Here is a 14,826-nt window from a genome sequence, read left to right as displayed (position 1 = left end):
TCTTTACTTACCTTGTTGGGGGCGCCCCTCGGGCTGCATCATCCCTGAGCTGCACGGGCCTGGCCCAGCGGCGTTTGCTTTTCTCATGTCTATTTAAAATGAATTTCCTCCTGCGTACTTAACATACCCGACCTAATCGCCTGCTCGATTGATGCCTACCTATGGAGCCGCTCGTTCTGGCACGGCATTTGCGCACGGGTCCGTCCCTGCAACGCCGATAAATCTGAGTGGTCGAGCTCTGGCCGCGGCAGCTCCGCAAGGCGCCACCTCACCAGGCCCTCAGTGCCCCAATCACTTCCCCGGAGCGACCAAAGGTTGGCTGGCAACCGTAACAACAGGTCTTGTTTCTCTTCATGATTGGTGTGCAGGACCTACTTCAGGAGCAACGCTAGGGACGTCACGAGCTACCTCTCCCTCTCTCCGGCATGGACCGCTTGCACGTTAAAAGGGCGGCGCCTGAGCATCGCGACTCATGGGATCCTACTGGCTCTCCAGCCCTCACCCCCTGGCCTTGACCCACGGCATCGCGACTTGTCATACCAGCGGCAGCTGAGCTCGCTCGAGGGCCGGGACCTAAGGACATAGAGCATTAAGGAAAGTGCGGGGGAGTGGGAAGAAGCTCGTGAGGACCTAACCCAGCAGCGCCTCAGCTGCCACCACTCGGGCCGGGCGCTTCGTTGAGGAACTACACCAGACTCAAGAGATAAGTCACGCCCTTACAGGAGTTGGACCAACGCAGCGCAAAACCCTCGCCCAGTGCGGCTCTGTCATGGCGATGTTGCCTTCCTTTCTCGCCCAGCGAGGGCTGCTTGAGCGCTAAAGGGGACCTCCCGAGCATCGCGACTCGGGGGCTCTTACCGGACCTCGGGCCGCTCACCTCCTGGCCTTGACCACGGCATCGCGACCTAGCATACCAGCGACGGCTGAAGCCTGCCTGGGGACTGGGACCTGTCGGCGTAGAGCGCTAAGTCCTCATGAGGATAGAAAGGGGGAGCCGAGCCAAGACAGGACAAGCACCTCGCATTGATTCATATTAAGACATAATGTTCGCAAAAGACATGGCAGGCGCCTTACATACCCCCACAGGGTGTTGCTTTGATTCCTCGCAGGGAATAAGAGTACTAATCCTAAGGAACACTAATCGCCCGCACCTCCGCAAGGGACGCCATCATCAACAGTGGGCTGCCCAACGCCCGCGCCAACCCCATCCAGATCAGTGGCGTCGGCGGCTGGACGCAGCTGCCCCGCTCCGAGCACGGCGTGAGCTCGGGGGCTCGTAGCTGTCGTCGCTCGTCTTCGGGGTCGCGAGGAGCTCGGGGGAGCCGCTGGATTCCTCAGCTCCTCCGCTGTTGCGTGAGGAGCTGCTGGAGGGCCGATGGGCGGGCCAGGTCCTCGCCAGTTCGGTGCCCCTGCCGCTCTCCCTGGGGCAGCACTCCAGCCGGCGTCCTTCAGCATCTAAGACCTTGAAGAACATCAGGGAGGTGCCGTCGTATTCAAGTTGAATTACGAGGGCACCTACCGTCCGGCAGACCCGGGCGATTTCGCCCCAGCCCCGGGTCATGAAGACCTTGCCCATAGCGACGACCGCGACCTCCGCTCCGGTCGCAAGGGTACTACAGTCAGCGTGCTGCAGCCAGAGCTCCAGAGCCCCGCTCGGCGGCATCTCGAAGGCGAAGGAGGGAGGAAGGAGAATCCAAGAGCTCGGAGGCATGGCGGCGTGGAGCACGAGCTCGCGAGTGGAGCGCTCGGCGTGGACTCCAGGAGGAACGACACGCACCACCCTGACTCGCCAGCATCGACGGCGGCACCATCGATGTCGCTCGACGCCTTCTCCTCTAGGACCAACGACGCGGGCGTACAAGGGTAGTGGAAACCCAGGCGGCGGCCGCTCGTACCAGGGCCTCGATGCCTCCTGCTGAGCACCCTCATCTCGGTGGCAGAGGACCAGCCGCTTCTTCGGCGGAAGTGGGTCAGGACCCTCTCGGGGGGCCTTTCCCTTCTCTTCTGCAGAAAACCGGCGGATTGGTGCCATTGGCGTAAGGAGGAGCAAAAACAAGGAAGAAGAAGGAAAGGAGCAGCAGGAAGGTATGGACTGAAGGGGCTCACGCAGCCCCGTACTTATAGCCGGAGGAGGCCAACCGCCGAGCACCACGATCGTAGGTAATCATGACCGGTTTCTCTGCATGTAGGGACTTGTCAAGTCGTGCGGTCGCCGAGGCGTCATGGGGAAGCGCATACGCCCACGTCCAAACAGTCGCCACGCGGCGCCAAGACCGCAGGCTATTAGGGCTCGCGGCGCTTCGCGCTTGCCCCTTCGCTTCCCTGCTAGGCCAAGCTCGGGCGCGCCTTAGGCCTAGGGGCTATTGTCGGCGTTCTGGGAACGGGAGTCCCCAGACTTGCCTGCCTGCGGCCTGCGGTGTGGCTCAAGTGGGGGCCCAGCGCGGCCCATCTTCATCAGCTCAAGCTCAAGGCCCTCGCGAGGGGCCAAGCCTCACGGTGCGGATGACAGGAAGCTTCCTCAGAGGCAGCCTCATCAGGCAGGCTCGCGAGGAGGCGGAGATATCAAGGCGGGGGTACCTCGCGAGGAGCCCGTGATGCAAGCCATGACGATCGAGACCAGGCGGGCGCCGGCCTGCGCAGTGTCCTTGTTTTCCCTTTGGTGCAAAGGGGGCAAGCACATGCCAAGGCATGGGGCAAAGGTTACCATTCCGGTGCAACGAGACCAAGACCAGCAAAGCGGCAGGACGGAGGTCACCGTGGAGCCCAAGACGACGTCATCACTAGTGCTTTTGGCAGCCGAAGACCACCTTTAGTCAGGATAACTTGTACTAGATGTTCCCCTTTAAAATGGCCAATTGTTGGCGCCCTTCCCGCTCATTATTTGGGGAGAGGCCCAGGGCCTCTATAAATAGAGCTAGCCACCACAGAGTAGGGGGGATAGAAGGATGGATGGATAGAGAGATCGAGAGATATCTAGAGATCTGATAGAGCCCTAGCAGAGAGGGAGAGAGGCGACTGAACTCACCCAAGCAGTTCATCGCACCAGCTCAAGAACACCTCTCGCGAGGCTGTTCTTCCCTTGTACTGTTCATCATCTGCCCCTGAGGCAATCCACCACACCACACACTGGAGTAGGGTATTACACCACAACGGTGGCCCGAACCAGTATAAACCTCATGTCCCTTGTGTTGTTCGTTGTTTCCAGCTTAGATCACGCGAGGAGATTGGACGTAGATCGGTAGGGGAGAGATCTCCACGCGCACCCTAGTGTTCGAACCTCAAGGGTCTGCCGGAACCCGAAATCCGACAGTAATGAACCGTGATTTTATGCCGCTATGCTATGTTTATTGTTTCTGTGTTGTGTTGTGACATTCGTGCTCCACGTAGATGTAGATGGATAACTTAGATTGATACTCCCGGGGTAGTTTCCTGTCTCGTGAGGGCGCACCTTCTAGCATCTGGTGACGCCTCCTTGCTGCCGACTCGGGAGCCGTTGACCTCGGGAGGTGTTGCAAAGCTGCAGAATTCATTAGGACATCTGTTGGGTGCCTTGCTCTTCCTTGGGCGAGCCCTCAGGCATGGGCTAATCATGGTCTAGTGCACCACGTCGCGGTACCCGTGGGGCATAGACTTAGGAGGGTGCGCCAATCACGATCTCAATCGAGGGCGCCTTGCGAAGATCAAGGGAGCCGAAGCTCTAGGGCGACAGGGCTTTGGCGAGGTGTGTCTGTGGTTTCGGCTAGCCCAGCGCACGCACACACCTGAGCAGCCCACACGCGAGGCGCATGAGGGAGAGCATCGGGCAACTGCCGTCCTCCCTGACGCAAAACAAAGAAGCAAGCAAAGAAGTAGAGGAAAAGGGGACTCAACCAAGCAAGCGAGAAATGCCAGAACTCCAAATTTCACTAAAAGGTTGTAAACCAACTACAGAAAGGAAATGAACAGCCATGTCCGGCACCTAGTCTAGTCTTCTCACCGGCACGGAGCTAAGTGCTGCCACTAGGACGTGGGAGGGAGCCCCCGAGGCCTGAGGGCAGCACTCCAGAGACTCCGGGGTGTGTACAGCCCCACACATTATTACGTGAGAGTGTCACGAGCGGAGACCTTCTCAGGCACTAGGCCTTGCTTCCTGTGTCGAACTTTTGGAGGTGCTGGATGTTCCATGTGTTTCGGATGGGGATCCCGTCCTGCGTCTCCAGGCGCGTGGGGCTAGGCCTAGAGACACGTGCAATCCAAAACAGGCCCTCCCACATGGGTGAGAGCTTATGCAGCCCTTCCCTGGAGAGCACCCGCCTCAGGACGAGATCGCCCACCTCGAACGTCCTGGAGCGGATGCTACGACAGTGGTACCGTTGCAGTGCCTGCTGGTACCTTGCCACTCGGAGTGAGGCTTGGCGGTGGCGTTCCTCCCCAAACACGAGGTCCATCCCCCGCATGGCGTCTTGACATGCCTCGTCAAACGCCAAGACCCGCGTGGAGCAATGCTTGACCTCATGAGGGAGAACCACTCCGGCTCCGTAGACGAAGAAGAACGGAGTCTCGCCCGTTGGCTTGGTGGCGGTGGTGCATGCAGATGGACCACAACACAGACTGGTGCTCATCATGCCAGCCCCTGCTACAGGCCCCAAGCTTCTTCTTGAAGGTCCTTGTCTTGAGGCCTCTCAAGACCTCCGTGTTGGCGCACTCAGCTTGGCCATTGCTTCTAGGGTGTGGCACTGCGGCATAGCATATCTGCCTTCCAAGATTAGCACAATATGTTTTGAAGAGCTTGCTAGTGAACTGCGAGCCGTTGTTGGTGATGATGCAATTAGGGACTCAGAAGCCGCTCACTAGGCCCTTGATGAACTTGACTATGGAGCCGGCTGGGATGGTGCAGACGGCTTCCACCTCCGCCCACTTGGTGAACTTGTCGATGGCGACGTAGAGGTAGTGGTAGCCCCCGGGCGCTCGAGGGAATGGACCCAGGTTGTCCAGCCCCCAGACCGCAAATGGCCACGAGAGTGGGATAGTCGGGAGGCCCTAAGTAGGCTGGTGGATTTGCTTGGCATGGAACTGGCAGGCTTCACGGGATCTCACCAGCTCGGTTGCGTCGCTGAGTGCCGTGGGCCAGTAGAATCCGCTGCGGAACGCCTTGCCCACCAAGGTGCGTGATGACGAGTGATCTCCGCAATCCCCTCCATGTATATCGGCTAGCAGCTCACACCCCTACTCCTTGGAGACGCATCGCAAGGAAACTTCGTTCGGTCGTTTTCGGTATAGCTCAACTTGCGCTGTAGCTCGATGTTCCACTCGGCGACCCTGGTGGTGTTGAGCTCCAGCTGGAAGGCCTGCAGCTCGATGTTCCACTCGGCGACCCTCCCCACTGCATTGGGGCTTCAAAGTACCCTTTCCAGTGGGTAAGCTGAGACGACCTTGATTGGGTGGCCTTGGAAGTAGTGGTGCAACTTGCGCAAGGCCACGAGGAGTGCGAGGAGAAGCTTCTGCGACACGGGGTAGCGCGCCCGCTCGTCTCATAACACCATGCTGACGAAGTACACCGGGTGTTCGACGGGGGTGCAAGCGTTGGTGGAGTCCGGGATCTCCTGAGGCTGGGGCGCCTCCTGAGGCCGGGGGACCTCAGGAGCTTCGTTGCCCATCGGGGCCACCCGCAGCCTCAGGAGCGCCGTCTTGAACATTAATGTAACACTCTTTATTGTTGCTATGTAGCCTAGGATTGCATATTTAGACATTAAGTACAGTGCATGCTACTATGTAGCCTTAAATATATTACATATGGCCCTAGTTAACCTAACAATAAATGGGTTGTAGATATATTCAAGTTAAAAGTCCGATTCACCGATTAGTCCCTTATCAGTCGTCGGCCTATATGGTACCAGCTATCGATATCCTGAACAATGAGCAGATATAAGCCATGGGATGAAACTAACCTCAATGGAAAACAACAGTTGTTCCCAAAATTGTCCTGCGTAGGTACATCGAGAAGCATGTTAAGCACAACAGTTCATACTTGCACATATAGAACATCACATTGTGAATAACTGGAATAAACAAGGCATACTACGAACAACCAAAGATAGCATTTGAAACTGGACATATACTAACTACAAACAACCCAACAATCAAAAAACTTTAAAAGGGGCGTATGCTAGCTATAACAGGCTTAACAGCAAGCAAATATATGCATTCCTATCGGTATGTTTAAAACTAGATTGATGAAATGTGCTGCACAGTAAATAATTGCACATATAAAGCATCACATTGTGAACAACTAAAATAAACAAGGCATACTACAAACAACCTGATATAGCAATTAAAACTAGACATATTCTCACAACACTACAAAAGTGTAACGCCCCAAGACCGGAGCTTCATATGCCTTCCATGTTTTCCGAGTTTCGTCGGGTGATTTGTTTTGTCTGTTGCATTCATCTTTGCATCATGTGCATTGCATCATGTCATCATGCCATTTCATTTTAAAAAAAAAACTCAACTAAATAAAATACATAGATCTTTGATCTATTTAAATTGAGGGAACTCACATGGTGATTTCTCTATATAACATATCCACCCAATATTAGGGAGCTATAATAAACATTCCATTCTTTTGGAATTAACCATAACACACGTGCCAAACAAATCTTATGCCTTTTCTGCTTCAAGTCGATCTCTCTAACCTTGCCAATAATTCATTTCCCATTTATCGAGGCTCTTCTTAAATTCCCAACATTTTTGGACACTCTGAAATCCTAGACTCCATTCAAACTCCTTTGGTGCAAGTTAAATTGGATTTAACTTCCCTGATTTTGCTGGAACCACTTTTGTTGGGTTGGAAATATTCCATTAAGCCCTACAATATATGTCCCACCATGTAATTCTTGTTCATGGTCTTTTCTCTTAATTATTTTGACTTCTCTCTATTTTTTTCTTCTTCTAAAAGGAATAAGGGAGAGATAAAGAGCTCATCCATGCCTCTTGGGCCGCCTGTAGCCGCAGGCCACTCAGGCCCAGCAGCAGTTGACCTGACCGACTAGGCCGGCCCTTTAGGACCACCTAATCCTAATCTAACCCTCTCCCCTGCCCGATCCCATCTCTCCATCTCCCTCGTCTCCACCCCGCCGCCAGAGAGCCCCACGATCGATTCCCATCTCCCTCTCGATCCCTCCCTCGCACCTGAGCGGCGCCGAACCCTCGCGCCTCGACCCGAACCCCATGGCCCGACTCCCGCACCTCCTTCCCGCCGGCCGCCTCCGTCGCCATCGTGTCCGCGCCCCTGCTGCTCCTCCTTCGTCTCGCCATGTTTCGCCGCCAGCCCGCGTGAGTCGAGCGCCGCCCCGCTCCCGCTCGGCATCCTTCGCCGTCTCGCCGCTCGAGCTCGAGGGCCACGTCTCCCTGCGTCTCCCCATCTCGCGCTGTCCCAGCCGCCATGGTCCACCGCCGCCCCGACATCTCCAGCGCCTCCGCGCCCCTCTGCTATCCCGTCCCCGCGCGCGATGGCGCCCTCCAGCTGCGTCGCGCCCGTCGACCACCGCCGCTCCGGCCGTCTTTGCCGGAGTACCACCTGGAAGCTGGGCCCCTGTGCGCCTTGCCTCACCCTCCGAGGGCCTCGCACGCGGGCTTAACCCCGAGCGCGCTTGATATGCTCTTCCTCCCACTGGCCTCCTCCATGCGCCAAGCCCCTCATCCGCATGCCAAGTTCTCGCCGCCGCCGCTATTCTCGCTCGCTCCACGTTCGTGGCTCTGCTGCTGACCCTCACTGCCGAGAGCCTCGTCGATGGCCTCCTCCTTGCCTCTACACCTCCGGATCCTGTTGTTGTTGCATGCGACTTTGTCATGATGAATATGCCAAGACCCCAAGATCGACTTCACGGACTGACAGGTGCCACGACGTCGCATAAATTTCTTCTTGAACGTGTACGATTACTGTAGACCCTGGATGGCTGCGAGTCGTGTACCTCTACATCCAGTGTGCTTTGCGTCAAGTCCGACTACGACATAAACGACTACGCGATGACCCCGAAGGACATGAAAACGTCGAGCTCCTCCCAAAACGAACGGGAACGACTCCTGTCGCCGAAGACCTGTGTAACGGAACCGTCAAATTCGACTACCTTCGTGCTTACTTCTACTTCCTTCGATGACCGTGTACAACTACCATCCCGTGCATGTCGCCAAGTGCCACGACGCCCAGAGCCCTCGGACTCGTCAAGTTCCACTACGAGATGTACCACTACCGTCACCGTGGATCCAACGTAACCAAGTGTACAACTACCGACGCCCCGAAGACGTTGGTTTCGTCAAGTACCCCTCTGAAACGAACGTGTACCACTACTCCACTACCATCGCGAGAACGACTACTTCCCTCAGCGAACTCGGCCCGCTTCGAAAATGCACCCTTGGAAGGTATAACCGCCGGAACGACGCCGTGATGTGTTGTATGAGACGCCCGTGTTTTGCTCCGTGTCCGAGTGGTCGCTTGCATGTTCCTCCTCGTTGCCATGCCGTCAACCTGTGGGAACCCGATAATTGGGAGAACCCCACCATCTTGCTCAAGTTGCTCATGCCCTTTCTTTTGCCACTGACATCTCAATCGAGTTGCCGGATCATTGGAATGTTGTTGTGGCACCATTTACTTATTGACCACCATGGCACCATTTCCGTTTCGTTGTCGTGGCACCCTTTCTTTCCACCATGGTGACAAATACTTCATTATGCTCATGTCTACTTTTAACGAAAATTGCATAAAACTTGCACATGTCATCCGCATCATGATAATAACATTTAAAATGTTTAAAATTGTTGTTGCATTAAATTGCTAATGCACATGAGGATTTATCAGAATTGTTGTTTGATGTTTCCGGCCTCATTTAAAATGCCTAACTATGTATTTTACTCATGTTTCACCTCTTGCCACGTTTGACAACATTTAATATTGTTGGGTACATAAACAAGAGTCAACTAAATAATTATTATGAAGTTCCGTCAATATGCAACTCGTTGCATATTGAGCTCGGCCTTATGCCTGGTGTTTTGTTCCACACTTGTCGCCCTAGTTTCCGTCATACCGGTGTTATGTTCCTTGATTTTGCGTTCCTTACGCGGTTGGGTGTTATGGGAACCCCTTGACAGTTCGCTTTGAATAAAACTCCTCCAGCAAGGCCCAACCTTGGTTTTAACATTTGCCACCTAAGCCTTTTCCCTTGGGTTCTGCAGACTCAAGGGCCATCTTTATTTTAACCCCCGGGCCAGTGCTCCTCTGGGTGTTGGTCCAAACTAGAGCACCGTGCGGGACCGTCCCTTGGCAACTTGGGATATGTTGGTACCTGTACGCTTAGCTTATCCGGTCTGCCCTGAGAACGAGATATGTGCAGCTCCTATCGGGATTTGTCGGCACAGTCGGGTGGTCTTGCTGGTCTTGTTTTACCATTGTTGAAATGTCTTGTAACCAGGATTCCGAGACTGATCGGGTCTTCCCGGGAGAAGGAATATCCTTCGTTGACCGTGAGAGCTTGTGATGGGCTAAGTTGGGACACCCCTGCAGGGTATAAACTTTCGAGAGCCGTGCCCGCAGTTATGCGGCAGATGGGAATTTGTTAATATCCAGTTGTAGAGAACTTGACACTTGACTTAATTAAAATGAATCAACCGCATGTGTAGCCATGATGGTCCCTTTTCGGCGGAGTCCGGGAAGTGAACACGGTCTTGTGTTATGCTTGAACGTAAGTAGTTTCAGGATCACTTCTTGATCACTTCTAGCTTATCGACCGTTGCGTTGCTTCTCTTATCGCTCTTATTTGTGTATGTTAGCCACCATATATGCTTAATGCCTACTGCTGCTCCACCCCATTACCTTACCCTACCCATAAGCTTAAATAATCTTGATCTCGCGGGTGTGAGATTGCTGAGTCCTCGTGACTCACAAATACTTCCAAACAGTTGTAGGTGCCGATGATACCAGTGCAGGTGGCGCAACCGAGCTCAAGTGGGAGCTCGATGAAGATCTTGGTCGTTCTTTTGTGTCTTTTCCGGTTGATCAGTAGTGGTGCCCAGTTGGGACGATCGGGAATCTAGCATTTGGGGTTCTCTTCTTTTATTTTGGTTCCGTAGTCGAACCTTGATTGTACTCTGGATGATGTATGTTTAACAGTGTTATTTGTGTGAAGTGGCGATTGTAAGCCAACTCTTTATCCCTTTCTTATTCAGTACATGGGATTGTGTGAAGATTACCCCTCTTGCGACTAAACCACCATGCGGTTATGCCTCTAAGTCGTGCCTCGACACGTGGGAGATATAGCCGCATCGTGGGTGTTACAAGTTGGTACATAGAGCCATCCCTGACTTAGGTGCCCCCTGCTTGATCGAATCGCTGGCGTTGTTGAGTCTAGAACAAAATGTTTTGAGTCTTAGGATTATATATATCGGAGAGTAGGATTCTTTTTACTCCCCAGTCCCTTCGTCGCTCTGGTGAGGCCTCGTGACGTAGAAGTTTTGACTTTTCTCTCCTCAAATTTTACGAAATGTTTTTTGGGATCACGCGGGTATCTTGGAATCGTTCCAATAGTCTTGTGACGAGAACATTGTTCTTGGTGCCTCCTGACATTTAGGGGTTGTGGCAGTGTCCCGGGGAGTTGAGCTCCGAGGTGTTGTCGTCACTATTTTATCGTTGCAGTTCTGGAATACCTGAGTTCGCCAACATCGAAAATCTCTTTTATGCAGTTGTTGGTGAGATAACCTCGACGCCACCTAGTACTGGGGCGGGAGTTCGGGAGTATTGCCATAACTCGTATGTGCTCGAAATGGATTGTGCCCCAATCACGGATTCATCACGTGATTGGGATATAATCACATCTTGGGCCCTATATGTATGTACGTACGTGGCCGTATTTTTTGGCATGTGGCTGTACGTACGTGTACACGGTTTAGAAGGGACTACCTGAACTACTACGTCGGGGGCTCTACTACTACACATGTTGCTGCTTGCTTGGCCATGGTTCATCGTTGCAGAGAGACCGATCGACCTGTATGTATGTACATGTTCGCGGCAATGCTACGTACGCTTCGACCGGGTGGGTCCCAATTGTCAGGGAGGATAAGGACACACTTCCTTACGTGCGAAGATATAACTGGTGGGTCCTAACTGTCAGGGCGAAGAATCATTTTTTGCCCGTAATATGGACGCACTTCCTTGTGGGCGAAGATGTAGCTGGTGGGTCCATCTGTCAGCCTCACCATGTAGAGTCCTCTTCCGATGGTTGTCATACGTTGACCACGTTGACCAAGCCGCATGGACAACACCCAGATGGTGGACGACAACGAGGCCTAGGGAGGGAACGACGCGAAGCTAGGGAAGATGAGGCAGGTGGATGCCCACGCAGAGGGGAGTACGAGGGTTCACTGGTTCGGCTATGGTGTGAGGTTGCCGTCGCAATAGGAGGTGTTGGTGAGTAGAGGAATGGCCTGGCGGCAATGGGAGTAGGGTGGGCTGGTGAGTCCTGCGCGACAGCACAGCCGGCCACAAGAGGCGGTACCGCCAGTGGTGGTTCGGCGGCTGAAGCAAGAATATCTGAGATTGAAGAAGCACGACATTTATTGGATGGACATCCAATGGCCACTGCTGCTAGAATCGTGTGTTGACTATAAGTTGACAAAGCCTTGCGTACGCATCAACTTACTAGGCCCACAAGTGTGTGACGGAGAACATATAGCCCATTTGTGATTTGTAAAATGTACATCCCATTTTTGAGTTCTAATGGAATTTACTATAGCCCATTTACAGTTTATTAATATTGCAGCCCATTTTCTAGCCAGGAAAACGATTAATTATTTCAAGCAACCACTCATAACATAATTCAATAAAATTTCTCACATTTTGATGGGATCCGAAATATTTTTATCCCAAAATTTCGAGTCAGATTAAATATATTTTTAAAATAAATTTGTATTAAGTAAAAATCCAACGAAATATTGCATGCACAACAAGTAATGAAATTAAAAATTTCAAAATCCAACAATAACTTTTTAACTAATTACGTGTTTGTTGCATATTTTATAGTTACAACCCAGTTTTTTTAGTTACATCCCATTTATTATTTATCAAATCCCATTTTCTTGTTATGCCCAATGCATCTCTCCTAGGAAAGATTTGCAGCCCAGCGAGGCGGAGAATAACAAGTTGGCCTGGGCTAGGAATTCCTCAGAAAAGACTATAGCTGGGCTAGCCATTTTCACCTTGAAAAAAATTAATATCTGGGCTGGATATTTGGTCGACATAAAATAATAGCATGGGCTAGATGGGCCACAGCCCGCCCAGTTGATACCCTGCTCCTCTGAACAACAACAAAAACATCGCTCAAGAAAATCTCTGCTCTGCCACTAAAAAAACTCTGCTCACACCTCAAAAACACAAATACTGCTCAAGGTGCTGGGTCCTAGCTGTCGGCCGCTCCTTGTGCAATTCTCTTGTTTATTGACTATATAGGTTGACAGTGGTGTGGGACCTTGATGTCAGGAAACCAGGAGGAAGCAAAAAAAAATTATAATTGTATATAATAAGGAGGCACTTGGGTACGTGCGACTATGGATCTGGTGGGTCCTCACTATCATCCTCTCCAAGTTAAGTCATCTCCTAATTCCTCATGTTCGTTTACCATGTTGACAACGCGAGACGGCGGTGCCACGGCGAGGGCAACAACTCGAAGGACGATGGAAAGGGCCTCGCGGGCCCTACGGATGGTCTGGTACAGCACCCGCTTCTCATTCAGGAAGCCAGGATCATAGGGCCACATGTCTGCGACGTCATTGTCGTTCGCTTGTTCGCCAGTGATTCGTCCTTCCGCGAGCCGGTGCTCATTGAAGAGACGGAGGTTGCAGCACAGGTCCGCCTGCGCTGGTAGCTCTTCCGCCATTAGGGCGTCAAAGTGTTGCCGCACCTGCTCTATGGTGAACACGACATGAACCGTCTTGGGCGGTGGCGCCGGCTCCTGGTTGGAAGCAACGTCCATCGTCTGATTGTCGTCGTTGAGCTTGGCGAGCTCACTGGTAAGCCAACGTGTCCGGCTGCTGGACTGGACCGCTACCAAGCATGATTATGACCGCCCTAGCCCACCTAGACCCTCTCCCTCGCCCGCACGCTCTTTCCGCACGAAACGGTCCGCGCCGCTTCCCGGTGCAGGCGATTGCTCCACGTTCAAATGACACAAGTGTCGTCTGTCCGTCCGTCAGTCTGCCACCCACATTAATGATACGCGATTGTCGAGGAGGCTACTCCGACACGACCCGTCCGTCACTTTGCCACCCACCACTGCTATATAAACTGTTGTGCCAGCCATAGCCGCAGTCATCTGCCTTCGTTCCCTTTCTCCTATCCACAACACTCCCACCATGGATTCCTCGCGCTCCAGTGCTCATCAGGATGGGAGGACGACAGACCAGAATGATATGGCAGCCATTGTTGTCGACTGGCTGGCCAGAGGAGAATGATGTCCCAATGGATAACATGGTAGTCGACAATCCAGTGCCAACCCCCTCCTCCGCGCCATCCTCACCGGTGCATTGCACCATGACCATCGGCGAGGCCCATGCCCAGTACATGGACATGGTGAGGCAGAAGCGTGAGGAGCAGTTCCGGGAGGTGCAGGCCGACGACGCCTACAACCACCATGACATCCAGGAGCACCTCCAGGCGGAGGAGCAGATCACCATAGAGCAGGCGGAGCAGGAGGGGCTGCTCGAGTCATACCGCTCTCCCCGTGAGAGCCGCCTCACACGCTAGTGGTACCTCATGCGGGTGGCAGAGGTTGCGACCGCCTACAAAGAGGGCGATGAAGTGGGCGAGGCGCTGTTTGGTAAGTCCGACGACGAGGCGGAGGACAATGCCGGCTCCGCCGAGGCCCCGCCCTACCGGCACCGAGGCGGATGACTTCACCGGCTTCGGCGAGGCCCTGCTCCGTCGAGGCCCCGCCCTGCCAACAGCGAGGTAGAGGACATCGCCGGCTCCGCCGAGGCCCCGCCCTGCCGGCAACGAGGGGGATTTCCCCGCTCCATCGAGGCGTCGCCCTGCCGGCAACGAGACAAAGGCCATCACCGGCTCCGTCGAGGCCCCACCACGCTGCCAAGGAGGTCACGCCACACAGAAAACGAGGAAGAGTAGAACACGGTAGGTCGCCGCCGCTCGGGTCCAAGTAAGGCCACCACTGCTACCCTCAGGTTGAAGCCAAGCTTGGAGGGTTAAACATTGATGGACGATTAGCTTCTTGGCGGCGACATGGAGGCGGAGAGCTGAGCTGGAGAAGAAGCTTCTGTTTGACTCAGCCGGACACGGGAAATGGGCGCCAGAGATCATAGATTAGGTTAATTAATTATACCTCCAGCGCTCCCCTTTTTAGTTGAAGAATGTTTGAAATGTAATGAAATCTAGCATGTGTATATTAAATACGACCATGTATGAACGAATTTAGTTTGATTAGTTTGAATTATTGTATCACTGGCATTGGATGAACATGCAAAACAATACATACTAGCATTATTCTCAGGACGCACAGTGATCACCTCGTTTGCAGCAGTTTCAGACGTATAAAAAGTTTGAGCAGCTTTTTAGCGTGCCTTTACATTGCAATCAAACTCACAGGCCTGGCAATTCATAGAAAACATTCAAAACAATCGATGATTATGCATCTCAGTGATTCACATGTTAGAGCCAATATTTACTTCACAACTAAAGAAAAAAATCGATCGATTTTGCTGACAGCAAAGGACGTCCCATTTGAAAATATCAAACACATGTCTTTTTGCTGACATCAATGAGCAAAATTTGACAAGGTTGTGCCATTC

The sequence above is a fragment of the Triticum urartu genome, chromosome 5 (assembly GCF_003073215.2).
Source record: "Triticum urartu cultivar G1812 chromosome 5, Tu2.1, whole genome shotgun sequence".
In the NCBI taxonomy this organism is placed as follows: domain Eukaryota; kingdom Viridiplantae; phylum Streptophyta; class Magnoliopsida; order Poales; family Poaceae; genus Triticum; species Triticum urartu.
This window is presented reverse-complemented; position numbering follows the sequence as displayed.